We start from the raw sequence: 17,839 nt of genomic DNA, 5'->3' as shown, positions 1-17,839 counted from the left end.
GTTTGTTTTCTGTTACTAAAACAATGGAGAACCTAACTTTCTTCAAAGTGCTGAAACGTGAATTTCCTCCTGCTGTTCCTAAAGACAGATTTATATTGACTGAAACTGTGTTTAATATCGCATGAAGTAATGGGAGTATATTTAAAATATGAAGTTTGATTTCACCAGTGTGAACCAGCTTAGCTTTACTCTCTGTTGTGGATAAGAATGTTAAATTTTGTCTGCGACTACACGTACACACTTAAGCCTTCCCAATAGCGTTGTGACTAGGTCTGTCGCTTTGTAATCAAGGGGCCTGGGTTCGATTTCTGGTGACGACACACCCTGTAGTGCTTTCGTATCCCTCGTTTTGATCTCGTACCTGAAAGTTCCTATTCGGGTCTTGTCCTAGACATGAATGTTCCTTCGTAAATGTTGCTTCATTTCATCACTTTCATTGTCGCGATTAGACATAAATGGTTGAAAAGCGACGTTGTAAGTTAAAAAAAATATAAGCACTAAAGTCCATAATAATCGTTATAATTACACCTTTACGACCCCCTCGTATACTGTAGGTCCAGTTCCGATTAGCCTGGGGGGGGGGGGGGCATGGTGCACAATAAAATATTACGCAAAGATTTTTTTTGCCTTCGTTTAATAGTTATTAAAGACAAAAATGATAATTCGGGGTTATTTCAATAAATTCTTTATTTCTTTCATATGAAAAATATTATTTTATCAAAATTTCTGAGGGGACTGTAGCTCCATGAGCTCCCTCCCTGCGTACGCCATGTCTGACCCGGAACAATTGGGGAAGTACTTGAAAAGAACTTGCTGATTCCGGTCTCGAAAGCCACCGACATTACAACTTTTCACGAAAGTAGCTCGAAGCAAATATAAAACAGACGAGCGGAAATGCATAGATCATGGATCATGCCACCCCAAAATGATGCCCCATAGGCCCAGTGTTACTCCGAAATCCGCCACTACTCGTTCATCGCTATTACAAGTAGGACGAGAAAATTTTTGCAATTACAAATACCAACACAACTACAAATTTCATCATCCCGTGGGAGTCACTGCCTTTGAGAGTGATATAGAATGTATATTTTCATTGCTTCACTGTAATTTCTGCAAGTTCACAGAGTATAATAATTATTCCTCAATTCTTTAACAAGTTGTTTGCCTGTGCTTTGATTCTTAGATGTTCATTTGTTCGCTCACTCAGCATGATATAATTTGTGAACTACCAGCCCCATCTCTTGACCAAATTTATACTTACAAGATCTGACCAAGAACAGTGGAAAATGAGAAAAAATGGCTATTACGTCTGTCGTGGCAACAGTGGGAATTTCTTGTATGTAAAATAACCTAAGTTTAAGTTAAGAAAAATGCGACGTTGCGGTTAATAGCTGACACTCCTTCAAGCGTAATATGCGCTCGTGTTGGTTGAGAAATTGTGAAGGCAATTTGAGAAGATTTCAAGCAAGGCGTGGCCCAAAAGATGGCGTGGGAACAGACCACGTGACGTGCTGCATGAACGAGTAATGCACTCCTCATACTGGCGTTTCCCATAAGGCCCATCCAGCCAGGCATGTGGTTATGTAGGATGGGTTTTTAGCTGCACAATTTGTTGTAGAACGTGGCCGGAAGGTTAATGAGAGATATTCCCATCGTAGGAAAGTTATATAAGTCTTTTTTGGGAACTTGACAATGACTAAAAGTTATGCAATGGTCTCTTTGCAAGCCAAGACGGTTGCACGACACTCAATAACGCAGTGCATGCCATCCCATGGCCGGTCAGGTTAATGTATCTGCTACTGTGAAGCATTTATTCAGTTCTCAGGGGCGTCGTCACTGGGGGAGAGGAAGGGCTCAAGCCCATTATGATATTTTCTTATTCCTACTCTTCTGCTCACCCAAACATGACTTTCAAACAACACCAATACGCATTATAATACGATCGATAAAGCTAGAGGTGTTAACATATTCACACCCATATCGAAAGATACAGAAAGAGAGAGAGAGAGAGAGAGAGAGAGAGAGCGATGGATGACAGATAAATAAATCAGAGAAAGAAAGAGAATCAAAAGCGGAAGAAGGAAAGAAATAAGAGAAAAAGAGAGAGGGGAAGAGACAAGACAGAAAGAGAGAGATGGGGAAAGAAAATAAAGAGAAAGAGAGAGGGGAGGAAGAAACAAGAGAGAGAGAGAGAGATGGGGAAAGAAAATAAAAGAGAAAGAGAGAGGGGAGGAAGAAACAAGAGAGAGATGGGAAAGAAAATAAAAGGGAAAGAGAGAAGGGAGGAAGAAATGAGAGAAAGAGAGAGATGGGGAAAGAAAATAAAAGAGAAAGAAAGGGGAGGAAGAAACAAGAGAGAGATGGGGAAAGAAAATAAAAGGGAAAATAGAGATGGGAAGAAGAAACAAGAGAGAGATGGGGAAGAAAATAAAAGAAAAAGAGAGGGGAGGAAGAAACAAGTGAGAGAGAAAGAGAGAGAGATAAGGAAATAAAATAAAAGTGAAAGAGAGAGGGGAAGAAGAAACAAGAGAAAGAGAGAGAGAGAGAGAGAGAGAGAGAGAGATGGGGAAAGAAAATAAAAGAGAGAGAGGGGAGGAAGAAATAAGAAAAAGGGAGAGATGGACAAAGAAAGTAAAAGAGAATGAGAGAGGGGAGGAAAAAATAAGAGAAGGAGAGAGATGGGGAGGGAAAATAAAAGAGGAAGAGAGAGGGGAGAAAGAAATAAGAGAGAGGGGAGAGATGGGGAAATAAAGTAAAATATAACGAGAGAGGGGAGGAAGAAATAAGAGAAAGAGAGAAATTGGGAAAGAAAATAAAAGAGAAAGAGAGGGGAGGAAGAAACAAGAGAGAGATGGGGAAGAAATTAAAGGAAAAAGAGAGAGAAAAGGAAGTAAGAGAGATAGCAGGAAAGAAGAGTGAGAAGAAATAAGAAATCTAAGAAGGGAAAGGGAAAAAAGGTGAGAGAGAAAGAGAGAAGAAAAGAGAAGCGAGAAATAGATAGAAAGAAAGAGGAGAGGGATAGAGCAAGTGAGGAGATAGAGAGAGAGAGATTAATCCAAGAGGACAATTTCTATATATTTCAGGACTGTATCATCCTTACCCCTAAAAATCGTAACATGATGGAAACCATATCCCGTTAACATTGTTCATCTTCATACTATAACAACGGCGTGCCAAAGGCTCCGAGCATTTATATTTTCAAGCATTCCGCTCATGTTTGGCGAGAATAACTGGCCTCTAATTAAAGTGAGGGCGCCTCATCCATTACCTTTCACTCTTCATTAGCTCCTATCATTTCATGTTAATTCCTCTTTGCACGGCAACATGTTTTGCAACTCTGGTTTTTCCTCTCTTCCATACGTCATCATTTTTTTCTCTCTCTCTACACGAAAGCGTATATTCTGGATTCAATATTCGTTTGCTCGTGTCCACTTTTTATTCTTGCCCCTGCTTTGTGAGATGGGTGCAAATAGCATGGGTGTTGAAAGCCTTTTACAAAACTACGTCAATTGCATGAACCTTATGGTTTACTCGAACAAAAACATTCACTAAGTTTGTGTAGGTTTACGTACACTGGTCTGTACGTACACCTATTGAAAAATACGTATTTAAGGGGTGGACTGTCTATATCGTCCCCGTCGAAAACTAATAAAATTAAATAAACAATATGCCTGTTGTATGGAATTTACTTATTACAGCCGAGCTTTTATGAAAATAAGAACTAGATGGGAATTATGCAGTTCCGAGGAACTCTCAACGTGTGTGACAAAGAACTTCTTGAAGGTTAAGCGTTCCTCGGCAGGGATTTTCATTGTGCGTATGAACAGCCCAACATCATACAGTACTGACGTTACACATTCATTGCCATAAAAAGCCTTCATTCTCTGATGAATGTCAATTGGGAGACACATTTTCTGCAGTTAGAAACTCGGTCACCACACCAGTGGCGTCGCGTGCGGTTCACATACGAGTGTTCACAATAATGTTTTTGTACTGAATGCAGATTTACTTCTCTCCCTTGTAACTTCATATTCAATTGAAAAAGTGAGAATAACAGTTTCAACAATTTCTCCCCAAAATCACGCTATATTTAAAGTAATACAAGAAGGACCTAGGGGGAATTGTCCCCGTCCCCCTTAAAATCCGCCAGGTTTAGTGAATTGTCGCTAAAGTTTGCAACTATGTAGCACAGACCTTTTCGAGGCCCTTTAGACATGCCTTGTATATGCTGCACTCTGGTGCCGAATGTAAGAAGTATTGTCGCTTGCATCAGTGTTCGCACAGCGAAGTGAACATCTGGGTATAGTGGCCAACAGCCCCTTAGCTGTCAGCTCTATGCAACACGCACAGCAATTGTGTTCAACGCCCTCCGTGGAACACCGTGAGAGTCAGTGTTACCAACTATCTAAAAAAAAGTTATCAGACATGAAAGAGGTCTTGTCATAGTCAATTGTGTTTATATACTCGTACATCAAACATAGTATTTTTCAAATAAATATACGTATGTTTGTGTGTGTGTGTGCATTTAATATGTACGTACGTAATTTAAGACATATACATGAGTGTTCACGTGCTCATGCGAACATTATCAGGCGACGCGCCTGCACCACACGCAGTTTTAGGTGCACCGACATACTATGGTTAAATGCTGCCATTTTCCTTGCTCTAGTTCAGCAACCCCTGGTGGTAGAAGTTTGAAACTTGGAATGGAGAAGGGGGAAAGTGTGAAGAGTACAATGCATGGTTGCTCAAAATCCAAAATGTCTTAACACCGTCACAAAAGAAAAAAGAAAAAAAAGGAGGCATTACTTTTCAGCACGCCCTCGTACAAATATTAATAATCCTAAGTAGGGTGAAGGTAGATAATGAATACATGCTATAATGTCTTGATTCGTATACATCATGCAATAATAATAATAACTAATCGACCTATTTTAATAATAAATATTATTAATATAAATATTAATCTTATTATCATCATCACATTTGAGATACTTTGTTCGGACGTACCTCCTACTAAATCATTTTCTAGCTATAAATGAGTATTTTATAGGTCCTCCTTTTGTAAATACAGACTATACAGGGATGATATCAAGATGAGTTCTGGTGGAGTCTCATCTCGTCTTATCTGGTGTGCGAGGAATCTCGTTCCCGATATCGTCTCGAGTTGTAAACACCCGTCTCGTTCTCGAACAAAGTCTCTGCTTCGTCTCCAATGTCGGAATAAATAGCGTAGCTATGCACAAAATATGAACATCGTGTCACCGCAAATACTTCACAGCGTATAGAGACCTTTAAGGCAAACAACTTTTCTTCATGCCCTTTTTTTTCTTTCTTGACGCCTCGTTTCGGCGCTACTAACCCTCGAAAAACGATGTGTATCCTGAATATGTGCAACCACGCAATACAGGTTCATAATTGCCACTAACGGATTGCCTTTGCAATTAGGATAAACAAAGCATATGACGTACGACAAGTGTCTTATTGTCTGATTTCTTTGCTGTCATTAGCATCTTCAAATACTGGTAATTTGCATCAACAAACTTTGCCTCCCCAATAGCGTAGTGGTCATGCCCATGGCCGTATTTAGAGGAGGGGGGTGTTTCTTCGGTTCAACCCCCCCCCCCCCCCCCCGATACATCTCACATGTTGGATTAATGGATGTTCAGAAACCAAAACCCGTAACTCATTTTCAAAAAATTATTCAAAGTTTCACAGAAATACAACAAGGAGACAATGTTCAAACGATCCATCTAGAATATTCATATATTTGGAATTCAAAAACTTGAGCGAAACAGTATTTTATCTCAGAATTGCAGCCCACCCGCGCGACCCCTTCAATTTCACTTCTGCTGTCCACTTGCCAGTATTATTCCTGGGTCAGACTAAAAATTCCTTTATGATTCTCCCAAAATTCCTTTCCAACTTTAAAATTCCCTGTCCCATAAAGTTGAAAATCCCCCTTGATAGGAGTTCAAACCTCGGATTTCGTTTCGTAGCGCGTTACGTTCGCGATTGCGGTTACAATACATGCACCGGGGTAAGTTTTTAAAAATAATAACTGGTTACATAGTTCTCAAAATTCCAAAAATTAAGTTTTAAGGTCAAACAACAAAAACGTTATGACTTTCTTGAAGGTATTTAAAATTTAATAACAAAGTATAACTATTGTGCTATTCAGTACACTGTATGAAACGAAAAAAAAAATACTTGTGCTGGATATTCACTCATCTTCTGGTGGACTGAGTAAGCCTCCTCAAGGATATAACAGCAACAACAACAACAACAACAACAATAATAATAATAATAATAATAATAATAATGATAATTATTATTATTACTAGGAGATTACTCGGCGTTGCCCGGGTGTTTAATGAATTCTAACTATAGCGTAAAATGTAACTAATTTTATTTACAGGTATTTAAAAGTATAAGTACAGTATACAAATTATAATGTAATATATTTTACAAATTCACTATAATATAAATTTATCAACAATTTATGAGCAACATTTATAGTTCCACCTCCAACAGCAAGAATAAATAAATTGAAAGGCATTGGGAGTGTAACTATTCATCTTAGCGACCCCGAAAACTATTGATTCCACACAAATATCTGGCATTTTTTATTATTTTAACTTGTCACCACCTTACCACCCCACCCCTAGGGGTGCCAGGGGTGCCTTGGAGTTGAACGGCATTGGGAATATCACTATTCATCTTAGCGATCCCGAAAACTATGGATTCCACACTTATATCGGTCGTTTTACATGTCACCCGTTTCCCACCCCCACTCCCAGGAGTGTCTTGGAATTGAATGGCATTGGGAGTGTCACTATTTATGTTAGCGACCCCGAAAGCCTATTGATTCCTCACTAATATCGGTCGTTTTTGATCATTTTTACATGTCACTTCCTTCCCACGCCCACCCCTAGGGGCACCAAGGGTGTCTTGTAGTTGAATGGCATTGGGAGTGTCACTATTCATCTTAGCGACCCCGAAAACTATGGATTCCACACTAATGTCGGTCGTTTTACATGTCACCCCTTCCCACCCCCACCCTCAGGGGTGCCAGGGGTGTCTTACCCCACAGTATTTCTTTCGAGATTGCAGGTGATACGTGTTCCAAGTTTTGTTGAAGTCGCTCCAGTCGTTCGAGAGTTATGCCGGAACAAACATGCACACATACATACATTTTTATATATTAGAAGATTAAATTTTTGGAATAACATTGGTTTATAATCATGATAATTATAATTATTGTTATATATTGTTATTATTTGAATTATTCAAGTTTCTGGCGACGCCCAAGAGAACAATTATGAATGACCCCCCCCCCAAAAATTCTTTTTGCCTATGGCCATGGTAGTGGTTAATGTTTTTACCTTATAATTAAGGGGTCATAGTTCAATTTCAATGGACACTCTTCTGTTTTTCGAATCGATTTTTAAATTGTAGGTATAGTTTGGATCAGCACGCAAAGTGGACTTGAAATAATGTTGTGAGTAGGTTTTGGCTATGTATGGAATTATTTGTTAATGTAACTTATAAGTCCTCAATTCAATGTTTTGAATATATTTATGTAACGGTTATCCACTTAAATGGAACCGATAGAAATACGAATGTTATTAATTATTCATCCTCGTTGTTGTTGTTATTAAAGGAAATGAGTAAACAAATTAGGAAAAAATAAAAATAACAAAAACACTAGCATAATCGTTTAAAATTGTTCGAAAATTGTAAGAAATATTTAGGAATATGTGGATAAATCACTCATTGTATGACAGATACTTGCATTCTAAAATTAAAGTGCCATCTATACGTAGCACATTGTACTTTCTAGTGAACACGTCACTGGTTATGTTTACAATACCGTAAAGGTAAGCATTGTATATTATAATTAGCAGCGAAAATGTAAGCATTGTTAGTTTATAATCGCCATCCATTGTAGGCAATCATCCTCTCACTGATTTCACGTGAAGAAATAACTCGTCTCTGTTGGAAACCATTGAGCGTTTGATGAACATCAGCGGGAGACCATTGATTCGAGAAGAATTTTAAATAGCTTCTCAATGAGTTCCTCTCCTTCTCTCAAGATTGAGAACATGTTTGTTTGCTTGTAACGAGTTGTTACCAAAGTATTTGATTTGGCCTGAGTTGCTGGCTGTAATTATCTACAGACTAAGGGCCATGATTGTCCCCGATAGCGATTGTTCAGTGACAACAAGGACTGAACATTCTCTGTTTTGTCCAACAATCGTTCTTTACACGTTCTGTAAAACTTGTTTCTTTCCCAGACTGGGCTGAATCAGGATTTTTGTTCGGTTGGGACTGAGTTTCGATCAAGGACATGCCTAGAGCGGGGTTTTGGGGGTTTTCCCCTCACCTAGAAATATTTTCGAAATACTGACAATTATTTCATAACTAAACTAAACATACGGCCGTGAAATTAGGCGGGTGGCAGAAGTATGCGCTGTTGCCACGTCGTAGCACAACCCAATGTGTTCGGAGGTTTAAGAGAATGAAAGATCTCGTTGTAGAGTTGGTTTTTGTAATTCATGTGATACAAACTGACTCAGGCACGTATCTAGAAATATGTTTGGGGGGGGGCAGGGGGTCCGAACCAAGTGTCCCAGGAATAATAATAATAACAATAATAATGTTTAAATTAAAATAATTATATTAAATCATATTAATACTAATTACAATACATAAATTAATATTATATTATTATTACACGACTGTATAAGAATATAGATACAACAGCGCATATTCATTACGTAACTTACCTGTAGTTAAGATCGGAATAATTTACATAAAAACAAGTGCCCTGGCAATGAATTAATGTCAAATAGATGAATAATTGAATATTTATCGAATAACAAAAATGATGTTACTGTAGTTGAAGAAAAGTAAGTTTCTGATTAATATCTTATGCATATTATTTTGAGTAGTAGTGTACATAAATCTTCTCCGTAATGTCATTTAAAGCCGTATGATCCCAATATAATCCTTGCCTTCTAAAAAGTTCAGAGGAAATCAATAACCATTGATTATGCAACAAATGCTAATATTTTCATTACTTAATTTTAGTACTTGGTAAGTCTTTCGGGGAGTCTGGACCCCCCTAAATACGTCCTTCCTGTCCTTGAAAGCCGTATGATCCCAATATAATCCTTGTCTTACAATAAGTTGAGAGGAAATTATATAACAACGATTAAACGAATACATTTTTCATTATTTAATTTTAATACTTGATAAATCTTTCGGGTGGGAGGTCCGGACCCCTGGACCCCACCCCCCTTAAATACATCCTTGAACTGACTGTATTTGCTCGGAAGGTCAGGGATTACACAAGAGTGCCCTGGAGAGAGGTCGGTCTGACGCTCAAACTAGGCAACGCAGCCCGGTTGACGTTGCCACACAGTGCGCGGGAATCAGCAACTTTTGTCCCGCTCTCGCTTTGCTTTTCCCATATGTGGCAACAGCGCAATTCTGCCCAGCCGCCTATTTTGATGGCCGTGCGTTTGAACTGCATTGCTCAACAGCCCTACAACGGCCAGGGCCTTTCAGATCGACTTTTCCATTGGGTGACACGCGGTCATCTCATCGAGTCCCATCGCCGCTGTTTTCTGGCTTTCGAGACCGGTGCCCGTTTCTTCTTTTCAAGTAGCTCCAAAATTGAAGTGTCAGAGGAAGAACCAGCTGTCACGCTCGTCAAACTTCAGAAAAATGAAATTTTAATTGCAAACGTTACTGGACATGTAAATGAAAGGGCACAGAAGACACATGCTTTTAATAATGGAAGTGTCAATATAAAGCTGAAGAAAGCATCTTGTAAAGTCCAGTACAGCATTCACATGGCAGAAAATGTCACCACTTCCTCGCTTACGGCAGAAAATTGACTTATCCGTTTTTTCCCCCCTGACCGTTCAATTGTCCTCAAGATGCTGAGTCAGCACCGAAACTTTGGGAGCTCTCACTGGGAATCGAACCCAGGACCACTCGCACCAATGGCGAGAGCGCTAACTATTTGGCTATGCGGGAACCCTCCAGTTCTTTTACAAGGAAAGAAAACAAGTAATTACCTTGAAATGACTTTATCACTTTCAAAATAATCACCAGAGGAGGCAATACACTGTGACCAGCGTTTGTACAGGTATTGGAAACACTGTTGATAGTCATTGACAGTAAGTGTTCGCAAAATACGCGTAACATTTAATTTGCGATAAGTCCGGAGAATATGGAGGGTGATTGATCACTGTCACTGAATGCTTAGCAAGGTTTTGTTGTACAGACAATGCGGTATGAGGCCGAGCATTATCGTGTAACAGAAACCATTGGCCAGGATCACAGAGGTCCTTCCTAACCCGCTTCATGCTGTTTCTGAGTCGACCAAGCACTTCCTTGTAATACCACTGAGTGATTTCTTTGCTGATATGAAACATGTCTGTCAGTTGTTTCGTGGATAAACGTCTACCACCTCTCACCAGTGAACGAACTTTCTCCATATTGCCGTCATTCCTTGACGTTGAAGGGCGTCCTGATCTTGGTTCAACCTCCACACTTTCACGTCCATCTTTGAAACGATTGTACCAGTCTTACAACTGGGTTCTTGAAAATGCTGCATCACCATTCACTGCCCATATTATCTGTAACGTTTCGGTAAACGATTTACCCAATTTGTAACAAAACTTTATGCTGTAACGTTGTTCCATCTTGGTCCGCGTATTTTGTACGCCGCCTGCACACGACCTGCATCTGACGCACACTTGTCCCGATACCAACTGCCTGTAACAGGTTGAAACTGTTGCACTGACGGGAAGTTTAGATATAGCTCTTTGCAGTGTTGCCAGAATACGGTACCTTTTTATTTGGTTTGGTTCTTTTTTTTTGACAGTTCCGTTTTTTTATGGGCGTACCTTGCATATCACAAGTTCTTGCATACAGATGGAGGGAGTTGTTATGAACTGAATACGATGTCTTATCTTAAACCTACTTAAGCAATAAGAAGAGGCCTCGAAACGTCTAACAGGTTTGTGATTGTAGTTAATTAGCGTCGCTTTCACTCCACTTTTGAATAATCGCGACGATGAGGATGGTTAGCGATAGGATGAAATTGACGAATGGACAATAACACAACAGAAACTTGATTCTTAGAGGATTATAGTCGCCGTGGTTCCAGGCGGCAGAGACTCGTTAGTCTGAGAAATGAGGTCCAGGGTGCTTGGAAGTTAAGTTGACACTTGAGTGCTTGCTAAAAACAAAACCAGAGCTGCTTTATGCAGGGACAAGGCCGAAAACTCTCCATCCTTAGATTACCCAACCCGGAATCGAAACCGGGGATCCCACGTGGCAGTCATAGAAACGTTAGTGGTACAGTTAAAAAGAAAGAAGAAGAAAAAAAGGGTACATTTTTACACTGCAGAACGTATATGCGAATATTAGAATTGTTAATTGATTTTCTTCTCATTGCAGTTTTAAGCGGATCTCTAAGTTGATTATTAAGCTAGATAAAGCTTATTAAAATACTATTTATAAATGAATTTCGACTGCTATGTGCGTCTTATAAACGGTCGCTCTTCATCTTAGATTGTTACTAACAAATCTCTGAATGTTAATTGGGCATTATCCATTGTCTAGCGTTTCTACTACGTACTTACACCTGTCCTATAACACTACATTTCGAGAGAATTATAAACTTATTTTCCCTTGTCTTCAGGTGAACAAATTCCTTTTTGTGGGATCGAATCTTTGTGATATTACTACAAATCCGCTGTTCTAAGAACTAATTAACGGCATTCCATAGAATTATACGCTACCTTTTTCTGTATTTGAGTTACTTGTCTGTTATCCGATTTCGGCAAGTCGTATATTTATTTGAATTATACACTGGGCTTGTTACTAATCCTATCAGTATATTCCAGTTTTTTGTAAAACAAATTCTTCGAACAAAAGCAAAGCTCTCAAAGGACTGTTTTGTACAACTTAGTGTAGTTTTTTTAGTTTTATTAATGATCGTGCCTCATTTCCATCTAGTGTCGAAAATTTGAACTATTTTCTCTCGGAAATCCGTTTGACTTCAGAGGACTCTATGTGAATTTTAATTCTAACCACGCGTTACATTATTTTTTTCATAGTCACCGTTTCGTTTGATTTTATTTTTATTATTTAGCGTCGCTTTTCTTACATTTTGGTTAATCGCGACGATTGATGAGTGACGATGTGGTGGACTTGATGAAGGTACACTCACAAAGAACAAACCGGGATTCGAACCCTGGCGTCCTAGAGCAACGTGCTAACCACTCCGCCACAGAGGTCGGCTCACAAGCGGCGTGTTCAACTACTCACGCTCTGAGGAACCTTAACCACTGAATCACGGCGGACTCGTAACTGTTTTTAGTAATGCTAGCGTAGCACGTAGAACATACAGCCTCACTGTTCGTTACGCATTCATAATGAACACACATGTTGCGTTCCATATGCATTATTGTCACCTACTTATTAGCAACCCCCAACAAGTGTTCACACATGTCTGCGTAGAGTGTTTCTGTGGCTGCGTGTGTACATAATTGCGAACGTTGTCGCACTTGCGAAAAACAAAAAAGCTTTTCTGTGCGACGATGACAGGGAGCAGATGGGATGTGAATAACTCGACGGATAACCGTTTGGTAGAGAGACTTTGATGGAAAGTTCGTTTGTCTGTTGCATGCAATTATAAAGCGTCATGGCCTTGGGGCACTGTAGCTGCTGATTGCTAAGAGGCAGATACTGCTTCTCAAGGATCGCACCTTCCTTTCTTGAAGTAAAGAGTGTGTATTACATTCATAATTTCGCGTCAGTATCGTCTCAGCTATGGATGGTATGTTCCTAGACGGTACGAGATGACGAGATCACACCTATCGAGACTTTTCTGGACGAGACCACACCATTCGAGACTTATCTAGACGAGACCAGACATTTCGAGACTTATCAAGACGAGCCCGAGAACGAGATCAAACGCCCCGAGACTTATCTGGACGAGACCCTTCGAGACTTATCAAGACGAGCCCGAGAACGAGATCAAACGCCCCGAGACTTATCTGGACGAGACCCTTCGAGACTTATCAAGACGAGCCCAAGAACGAGATCAAACGCCCCGAGACTTATCTGGACGAGACCCTTCGAGACTTATCAAGACGAGACCGAGAACGAGATCAAACGCCCCGAGACTTATCTGGACGAGACCCTTCGAGACTTATCAAGACGAGACCGAGAACGAGATCAAACGCTCCGAGACTTATCTGGACGAGACCACACCTTCTCGAGACTTATCGAGACGAGACCGGACACTTCGAGACTTATGAAGACGAGAAAGAGAACGAGATCAGATGCTCCGAGACTTATTGAAACGAGACCGATAACGAGATCAAATACTGCGAGACTTATCGAGACGAGACCAGACCTTTTGAGACCTATCGAAACGAGACCGAGAATGAGATCAAATGCTCCGAGACTTATCGAAACGAGACCGAGAATGAGATCAAATACTGCGAGACTTATCGAGACGAGACCAGACCTTTTGAGACCTATCGAAACGAGACCGAGAACGAGATCAAAAGCTCCGAGACTTATCTGGACGAGACGAGACCAGATCTTTCGAGACTTATCGAGAGGAGAACACACCCTTCGAGACATGTCGAGACGAGACCAGACCTTTCGAGACATCGAAACGGGACCGATAATGATATCAAATGTTCCGAGACTTATCGAAACGAGACCGAGAACGAGATCAGATGCTCCGAGACTTATCGAGACGAGACCAAACCTTTCGAGACATGAAAGCGAGACCGAGAACGAGATCAAAAGCTCCGAGACTTAACTGGACGAGACCAGATCTTTCGATACATATCGAGACAAGACAAGATCCTACGATGTACTCTTTACTGAGGATCAGAAATTAGTAATCCTATCAAAAATCATGAACTGCTCAGCGGACAATTCACAGATGGCGCTATTTAATGACTCTGCGTGAAGATAAAAATTTCCTTCAATCGTTTTGTTTAAAGTGATGAGCGAATATACAAATTATTTCTCTCTTATCCCTGCTTTATTTTACTTTGATTCCTTCAATGGAGATTTTGTAATGGAAACTGAGGGATATACATGAACGACAGCGACAACTTTACGAATGAAATTAAAATTTGATATCAGTAAAGCTTACCAAAACCATCTTGAAGTGTCAGAAATTAATCTTGTTGACACTAATATACTCGTTTAGCCTTTGTTGTATAAATTCCTCTGTACTTCTCGGAGGACAAGGATTATATTGGCATTAAAGGGGTTTCAAGGACACGAAGGACGTATTTAGGGGGGATCCAGGGGCCCGGACCCACCGAAACACTTACCAAGTACTAAAATTAAGTAATGAAAATATTAGCATTTTTTGCATAATCGATGGTTATTAATTTTCTCTGAACTATTTAGAAGGCAAGGATTATATTGGGATCATATGGCTTCAACTACAATTAACATAATTTTTGTTATTCGATAAGTATTCAATTATTCATCTATTTGTCATTAATTTCATTGCCAGGGCACTTGTTTTTATGTGAATTATTCCGATCTTAACTACAGGTAAGCTACGTAATGAATATCTCTATTCTTATAGTCTTCTTACCTAATCGTGTAATACTAATATAATATTAATTTATGTATTGAAATTAGTATTAATTTGATTTAATATAATTATTTTAATTTAAACATTATTATTAATATGCCTGAGACACTTGGTTTGGACCCCCCCCCGAAACATATTTCTAGATACGTGCCTGGTTCCTGGGCCTTTAACAATTCTCCCCAAAAGTCTAACTCACTTTCTCGTAGTACACCCCGGCAACTAATTTTGTAAGGCTAACGAGGCCCTGGCGCCTGGACCCACGGTCAGAATAATCCTCTTAGGAGTCATATTGTCCTTGTGTGTGCTGACCTGAGAACACCTATACAGCCACAGCTATTAATCTTTTGATTATCGAGCCCATTTTAGATTTAGATTTATTTTCTTTTTGTGCGAGCCATAGGCTGTACGCACCATATAGTTTTGATTTTTCTACAATATTTTGTTACATTTAGTTTTCTTTTAAGCTGTCTCTTACTTTGTCCCCTATATACACATTCTTCCCCTCCCTCGACAGTTCTTCTTCCAGTCTTTCTTCCTTCTTCCTCGCCCCACTTCTCTTTTCCTGCACTCTCACCAAAACACGCATACATTTACCTTACACATGGAGCATGATCACTCATTTCGCTGCCTTCTCTAATAGCTTTCCCCCGCCGTTCTCTTACTTCTCCCAGGTATTTCCCCACTTGCTGCCCCGCTTCCTTTATCTTTATTCTGTCGTCTACCACTTCTATCACCTCCCTCCCTGTTAAGTTTTTCATCCATTTGTCCCTTAGGTCACGTGTAGAAGGGCAGTTCAGTAGGATATGCTTGTCCGTCTCCTCCCCATCGCACAAAGGACATATCGTTTCCCAGGCTTCGTTTCTCTTTCTTAGTTGTTTCCATCCCCCTAATCTGAACCATGCCAGCGCGCCTCTTTCATTTTTTCCCACAACCTGGATATATTTCGATTTCCCCCATTCTCTTACTCTTAGCTGTTCCCTGATTGAGGTCTTTGTTTGGCAGTCTGCTATTATTTCTTGTCTGTCTATGTCCAGTAACCTGTCTCTGATTTGATTTTTTGCCATATATGCACGCCGGGGACGGGCCAAGTTTTAACAAAATGCAGAGTTTCTTTTAGATGACTGTAGACCGGAGGCTAATTGTCCTAGACAAACGAATGAAGTACCGTTAGGCTATACGCGGAATTAACCATAGATTCGGACTACATACATTTTAAGCACATTGAGTGTATATAAGGATGCGGGGGGAGGGGAGGAACCGGAAAATTCCAAAATTTCTGAAAAAAATGCCCCTCCCTGGACAACAAAGTACAGGACATTGTCAAAATACACATGGAAATGATCGCAGGTATGTTTGGAACAATAAAATAATTGCACTATTATCATATGAGCAATAGAACATGACTTGTACCCCCCAAACGACATGTGTGTGCGCCACCGACTCAGTTTCAAAGGAAGCCGCCATTTTCCCACCTTTTTATGGAAGAACAAGACGTGCAAGATAAAAGAAGAAAATCGCAATTCCAGCGAATAATAGCGACATTATGACGTAAAAACTACGAACATGTCAACATATCTCGATATTTGCTCCCAATTTAATAGGTAAGGGGATTTTCTTATCCCCGGAATTAGTATAGTTTTTCTCTTGTTATGTAATGAATGAACGAATTCATTTAAAAAAAATTGAGGAAGTTTTTAATAGACACAATTTCTTTTTTTTAAGGGTCTGTTCTATATTTGTGTTAGTTAAGAAACTTTTTCCCAGTGGTAGAATTAGGCCGGTATGAGCCGGTGTGGCATCTACCGGTAGTAAATTGAGATGCCGTAAAGCGTTTTGACCGGGACAGTCCTGCTTCATAGACGTACCTCGGTCGTCCCGTCGATATTATAAAAAATAACCGCTATTTGTCCCATTTTATAAAAACCTAGGTGATAGCCTGCAAACCAAGTCTAAATTTCAGGGACATTTCATGCTAAAATAAAAAGTTGATGAATTATTTATTTAAACTAGCGTCATGGCAACACTTTTGGAAAACAGCTTGACTGAGTTTCAAGCACTTCATAAGAAGTTCAATTGTTATCAAGAACTGAGTAATACCTTTTTTGACAACGGGAGATCGTATTTTATTTATTTATTGTTCATAATGTGATTCATACTTAAATAAATTATAATAATAATAATACGTTAAAAATAAAAATAACTTTATAATTAGGCCTAACCGACTTTTCAGAAAGGGGGGGTGTAAACTGACTTTCCTTGGGGTGTCTCGTTTTTGGGTCAAAATATTATGGTCAATCTAGTAAAGCATACCGGCAGTAAATTACTAAAATTGACTCTTATTTATTGGAACTGATCGCAAAAATAGCTACGCAAAAGCTAATAATGTACTCCCTCATTACTCTCTCTCTTTCTTGCACCCCCCCCTTTCCCGTTTGAGATTTCTTTCAGCACTCTGCAGTCTTTCCCAGGGTTGTTAAAGGTCCAGGAATTTTAAATAAATTCAATTCCGGTCCAGGAGAAAATCAGTAAGCGTAAATGGGTTCTGTACCGTAAGGAACCTTTTTATCTGTAAAGTACTTCAATTCGGTCCAGGAACCTTTTTCCAGATAAATTTAAATTCGGTCCAGGAACCTTTTTCTGGGTAAATTTAAATACGGTCCAGGAACCTTTCTCAATGAAACAATACGCAACTTGGATGGCATTTAAATTGTGCGAGGACAAAAGGTTCCGTCCTCTTACGGAACCAAATAGAACCTATTAGAATGTGTATGGATTTCTGGATCCTTAATAAACCCAAGGTTGTTAATTTCTAGGAATTGTAAATAAATTCAATTCCGGTACGGAATAGAAAATCAGCAAGTAAATGGGTTCTAGGCCGTAAAGAATCTTATTACGTATCCTATTTCAATTTGTTCCAGGAACCTTTCTTCAGGATGAATTTCAATACGGTCTATGAACCTTTTTCCCCGGATGAATTTAAATTCGGTCCAGGCACATTTTTAATGATATACGCAACTTGGACCGAATTTGAATTGTTCGAGAAAAAAGGTTCCGGTCCTGCAAGGAAACCCATTAGAATTTATGGGCTCCTGGACATTTAACAACCCTGCTGTTTCCCCACCCCGCCGTCCGAGCGCTGCTTGTCGATCATACGTCATGAGAAACGCGACAGTAACGCCG

General features: G+C 39.6%; 1 protein-coding gene across 1 annotated transcript in view; it reads left to right on the top strand.

Annotated features, from left to right (window-relative positions):
* Window positions 1-17,839, top strand: part of LOC146004767 (thiamine-triphosphatase-like) — a 411,047-nt gene that overhangs the window by 47,639 nt on the left and 345,569 nt on the right. The window lies entirely within an intron of this gene.

Source organism: Lepisma saccharinum, chromosome 22 (genome assembly GCF_977018435.1).
Source record: "Lepisma saccharinum chromosome 22, izLepSacc3.1, whole genome shotgun sequence".
In the NCBI taxonomy this organism is placed as follows: domain Eukaryota; kingdom Metazoa; phylum Arthropoda; class Insecta; order Zygentoma; family Lepismatidae; genus Lepisma; species Lepisma saccharinum.
This window is presented reverse-complemented; position numbering and strand designations above follow the sequence as displayed.